General features: G+C 39.0%; 1 long non-coding RNA gene across 2 annotated transcripts in view; it reads left to right on the top strand.

Moving 5' to 3' along the window:
* The first annotated feature begins 3,852 nt into the window (after window positions 1-3,852).
* The window catches only part of LOC121989869, a 14,599-nt gene continuing 12,620 nt past the window's right edge, over window positions 3,853-5,831 (top strand). Inside the window, exons 1-3 of one of the 2 annotated variants that reach the window (XR_006114350.1) lie at window positions 3,854-4,051; window positions 4,118-4,438; window positions 4,517-4,573. This is a non-coding gene — a long non-coding RNA (uncharacterized LOC121989869). Of the gene's footprint in view, window positions 4,052-4,117; window positions 4,574-5,831 lie in introns of both variants that reach the window. The other variant, XR_006114349.1, reaches the window with a different exon arrangement.

The following is a 5,831-nucleotide window of genomic DNA, read 5'->3' as shown; positions in this document are numbered from 1 at the left end:
TGGTTTTTTTTGAATTTTGACCTGGATTCCTCGAAATACGAATATATTGATTTCTTTCCATTTATAGGTATACCCAACGGGGTTTGACTTCGTTTCGTGAAATGAGAGTCCAAGTGAGCTGGTGTTTTATTAGAGAAAAAAAAAAAATACATTCAGTATCTTAATATTTTTATTAGAGTATTTACTATAGTTGCAGCTCTCAGAGCAGGGGCGGATTCAGAGGAGGAGCGACATCGATGATCACTCCTTTATTGGTAATGGAATCCCTAATAGTATGGAGTTCCATCGGTGGAGATAGAAGATACTGCCCCTTGTTCCACTTAAAAATCATCCCTCCATGCTTAAATTCCTGGATCTGCCACTGTCTCCGAGGATTCCTTGGTTATTACATTCATGAGTGGAGTTTTGAAATATTTGTGATGGAAAATCTCTTTTATCGTCTAACCAATTGATTACTATATCTTTCTCAATCTCAATAATCATGTTGTGCAAATAATACAGATGTATATGATATCATTCAAATGATCATTGTATCAAAATCGTCATGAACCTCTTATCATTGCCCATCGTGATTGAAGCACCCCAAATACCCTCTCGACATCCTTTTTCGAGGCCTCCTGTCGTTTCTTAAATATTTTTTGTAGGGATCATAGGGACACGGAAAGCTCTTGACGAAAGTAGTTCATTCTGAATAGATCTCATTGGTCATATAGTATCCTTTTGTATACTATGTATTGTTAATCGTAAAATTAACCTCGGATGCATTTCCTTGTAAGATGTTGTTGAATAAAGATGATTTGTTAAACACGTTAATATCATTGCTGACCCTGTAATCCTAAAAAAGGCATGTCATATCCACAAGTCCGAAAATGCGATGGCTTCAAGCACAATTGTTGAGATGTCATGATCCCCCCGTGTAAACTGACCTTTCCAAGCGACGAGACAATTTTTCCATTACCAATACATATAATCAAGACCACCAACATGCCAGGAAAGTCATGTCTTTGCTCATGCAATTCAAGTAAGTGTTGGATATTAGCAGCATTAGGTCTGCTCAAATATTAGGCTCCAAACATTTCAATTAACATCGACAGAAGTTGAATAAACATTGAATGGTAGTTGTTTCAGCAATCCATAGGTACTGATCATAATGATCAGCAAGGACTTCATACGCCAATTAACGGATAGTCGCTGTATATTTCTAAAGTGGCGACAAACTTTTTTTCCCCCGTTGCATCTACCTTCCATTGAAAATATTCTAAATAATTTTTCATGGCATCGACTATACAAAGGAATAACCTTTTTTGCATTCAGAATCGATGTCGAAATATGCCATCAGGATATATCGAATCATCAGATAAGTAATCATTGAAAAGACGAGCATGTCCAACTTCACGATTCCGATCAAATACCTTCTCCTTTGTATTCTACCAGAAGAACTTTGAGTTCTTTGATGTACCATTTGTCGTTGTTCATATAACCGGAGTATTCTTTGTTCATCTATATCCTCTGCATCTTCTGCCAATTTATTTCTCCAGAATTCATGGAGCATAGATCGATCTGGATTTTAAGTCATTTGAAATAAATCAAGATATTTTTATAGTTGAAAGAAATAGAGAGTTGAGAAATAAGAAGTGGAAAGTGAATAGCGATGAGAAGAATGAAAAAAATAAAATCGATTATATATTAGCTAATTTTATTAGCTCTTATCTTTTTTTAACAACAACAACAACCCAACCTTTTTTCACTAGATGGGGTCGACTTCTTATCTTTTTTTAACAAATATTAAAAAATATTTTAATATAAAAAATTTTAAAAATAAGTTGAACAGGCGACTCTATAACCAAAGAGTCGTTTCTTCAATTAAATAGAAAAACCTCCCTCCACTTTGGGAGAAAAGTTTTTCAACCTTATTTCACAATAGAGCTCCAACTATAGAGGCTCTTACATCTCTTTAACTCCCTCCTTTTAAAAATTTCTTAGATCTTACTAATAACTTTTTATAACCACGGTCCATTTATTTATTTTTATTTATACTTTTACTTATTTTTATTTATAATTTTATTTATTATATATAATATTAATTAATATTTTATTTTAATATTTATAATTATCGGAGTATTTTTAATTTTATATATTTATTTATATAAACATAATAATTAGATAAAAATAAATAAATATTTAACAAAAATATAAATAAATAAATTAATTAATTAATAGGAAAGCAGTCTCACGCTGTCTGTCAAAGACGAAGGTTGCCCTGGGCTCCAGTCCAATCCAATTTTATGTGCCTCCCCCTTCAGCAGATGTGTATCGGATAGAACACCACGCGGGGTAAGCACGGATGTGGTGGTCGTTTTGCACCAATAATGCGTATGTCAGTTGGAGCTTCTTGCACCGCTTCACAGCGGACTCCTCGATTCTCTCCTGATGTGGATGCTAGGGCCAGCGAAGAGGACAAAGGAGCCTTGATGGGATCCTGATCACGCCATCAACTATGGTCTTGAATAGAGAGCTTGTTAGAACGAGGAGTGTCGTGACTACATACAGTCATTTTAGCGAAGAGCAACTGAGATCAACAGAATGGAGGAGTCCTGACCGAACGGCTACCCCACTTGACCAAGCAACGGGACCTGACCATCAATGGAACGGAGTCCTAACTGAGCGGCTACCCTACTCGGCCAAGCAACGGGACATGACCATCGACAGAGCAGAGGTGTCCTGGCCGAGTAGCTACCCTGCTCGACCAAGCAGCTGGACCATTGTCGTATCCCCTGATATCCTTCTGAGAGATAGTGTAGCTAACACGAGCTATGGTCGGTAGGCAGATCGTACGGTGAAAGCTTCTATTGTCTTGTCATGAATATGCATGTCCTATTAAGGTATAGTGTTAGAGGTGCCTTCTTGACAGGTCACTTCATAGGACATATTGGAGAATATGTTCATGTCTCAAGGAGCGTGCACATCGTCCACCAGGGCGCTATATAAAGGGGGATCCATCATCGGTGGAGGTATGCAAGATTCATTATTTGCGCTAGAGTTACTGTTGTTCCACTTTCTTCCATTATTCGGTAACTGACTTGAGTGTCAAAGGGCCAACATTGGGGGCCCCTTCCCTGGCTCGGCACTGACGTTACTTGTTTTGCAGAGAAGAGCGAGGTCTACAGCCGGTCAGCGAAGCTGCCACATCCCCAGCTTTCCACCTTTCCGCTTTCGAACAGGATCATTTTTGCGCTGTCTGTGGGAACGTAGCTTGCATCTGAACGAGAAGATGGAGGACGCTGGACGATTTGCCAAGGTGATGTTGATGCAAGAGGAGCTCGACATGCTAATACAAGTCCGAGCGGCCAAAATAGTGGAGCAACAACAACAAGCGCTGGTTGAGCGTCATGCTCAAGAGCCAGTAGCATCAGGCATGGGTCATCAGGCTGAACCCGGAGACCGAGCGGACCAAATATCCGCTTGATGAAAGAACAAGAAGTTGATCGACACGTATGGGGAAGCACCTAATGCGCCAATCCCCTTTCACCGCGCGTTGTTCCGGAGTCCATTAGAAGAATCGGGCCGAGCGGACAAGGACCGGGGATTTTCCTGTGATGATGCACCTGTTCGGGACGCAAGGAAAGGGAAGGCGCCAAGGGACGACGATTCGCTCGAGCTGATCAATCAATAATTTTCGCAAGGGATTCTGAACGACCCTCTGCCCCAGCATTACACTTCGCTGGCGATCGGAGAATACAACGGAACTATCGACTTAGACGACCATCTTGCCAAATTTGATAATGCGGTCACATTCCACCAGTACACCGACGGGGTAAAGTGTCAGGTCTTCCTCACCACCCTCTTCGGATCAACGCAACGTTGGTTCAAGAGACTGTCGATCGGCTCCATCCACAACTTCAAGGACTTCCGAGCGACATTCCTTCATCACTTCGCTATCAACCCACTACTAGAATAAAGACCTATTATGACCTATTGGCTCGCAAGGTGCTGCAAGCGAGGCAGTGAGGCAACGAGGCAAGGAGCAAGAAGCAAGATCTCTCCTCGCCAGGTAACTGTAAATTTTTTTCTTGTTTAGTAAATACCTCCGTTGCTGACGAAGAGGTAGAAAGCGCAGACCGCCGAGGCAAGGAGGCGTGATCGCTCCACACCGAGCAACGAGCGACCACCTCGCGGTTGGTCGGCTCACAAGCTGCTGCACGTGAGGTGACGAGGAAAGGAGCAAGAAGCAAGATCTCTGCTCGCTAGGTAATTGTAATTTTTTTTTCTTATTTAGTAAATAGTTCTGTTGCTAGCGAAGATACAGCAAGTGCCAACCACCGAGGCAAGGAGGGGAGATCGCTCCTCGCCAGGCAATGAGCCACCACCTCGCGATCGATCGTCTTGCAAGCTACTACAAACGAGGCAACGAGCAAGAAGCAAGATCTCTGCTCGCCAGGTAATTATAAACCTTTTTGGCATTTGATTGAGATTGTTGCAGCTAGTGTCAGACATTCAACATGATTATTTGGGGTAGTCGAAGAGGTGGCAGCACTGAAGGATAGTGAAAGAAAGAGCAAGACTATTAAATAGGGTAAGCATAGAAAGAATCTGGTATGAATCATGCTGTTAGTATTGTTTCATTTTAGCTTCTGCACAAACTTAATTTGTTTTAGCTATTCCACACTTTATTCTTGCCACGCACACACTTGCTACAAGCATTGAATTTGAATTGTTGTAAACAAGAATTTTAATTATCTATCAACCCTCTAGTCAACCATTCAAAACCTTCAAAAGAGACTTAGTGTGAGACCCTTTTAGATCAAGTCCAATCAATTTGGAGTGCAGTCAAGTGTTAAATGGTGGCTTAGAACTTTTCCCATCAGAATGTAGTTTGTTTCTATTCAATTACTAAAAGTTCATATGTGCTATTAGTTCCAAAATCTTCAATAAAAGAATTTAGCTCTGATAGTCGCTGATCAATTCCTTGTAGAATGTTGCCAATCAGAATCTTCATCTAATACCATCAGAAAATGATAAGAGAGGAAAAACATTCATTGAAATATTTGAAACTTTTTTAAATAGATGATAGACCTGGATAATCATTCTAAAATTGGAAATAGGTTTGTAATAATATCCAAATATTTTATTTAACAGGTGAATGTTGACTGTAAGATGAAACAAAGCCTTATAGAATGAAAAGAAATATTTTGATCTCAAGGTTACAAGATAAAAGGAAAAATCTACCTGAATTTCTGAAAGTACACAACCATGCAGGGCCATAACCATAAAGGCACAATGCCTGAGTGCACCACTAACTCTAACATAGGAGCTCCAAGGATACCGCCACTTCTTATAAAGACCATGTGGGGGCTCCCAGCCAGCAAAACCTAACTGCAAAGTTACATGGAAAATATTCAATTGCTTTCAATTCCTAGAGAGGTTTTAAGTTTTACTTAGGAAGGGGAAAAGCTATAGTGTTGTTTAAGGCATGCAAATTGCCCCCCCCCCCCCCCCCGTCAATGCACACCCCCTCCACCTCCCCTCTCTCCCCCGCCAAAAAGACGCATGTAACCTTCTTTTTATTTTTTTATTTTTTTTTAACTCATACTTACATATTCATACTTATATATTTTTAATTTTTAATTAATTTTATTTAAAAAAATTTTTTATTCATACTTATATATTTTAAAATTTTTATTTAGTTTTATTTTTAAAATTAATTTTATTTTTTATTTTTTTCATTCATACTTATATATTTTAAAATTTTTATTTAGTTTTATTTTTAATTTTTTTCATTCATACTTATATATTTTAAAATTTTTATTTAGTTTATATATTTTAAAATTTTT

Source organism: Zingiber officinale, chromosome 6B (genome assembly GCF_018446385.1).
Source record: "Zingiber officinale cultivar Zhangliang chromosome 6B, Zo_v1.1, whole genome shotgun sequence".
NCBI classification, from domain to species: domain Eukaryota; kingdom Viridiplantae; phylum Streptophyta; class Magnoliopsida; order Zingiberales; family Zingiberaceae; genus Zingiber; species Zingiber officinale.
Note: the sequence above shows the minus strand (reverse complement) of the source record. Positions and strands in the feature narration are given on the sequence as shown.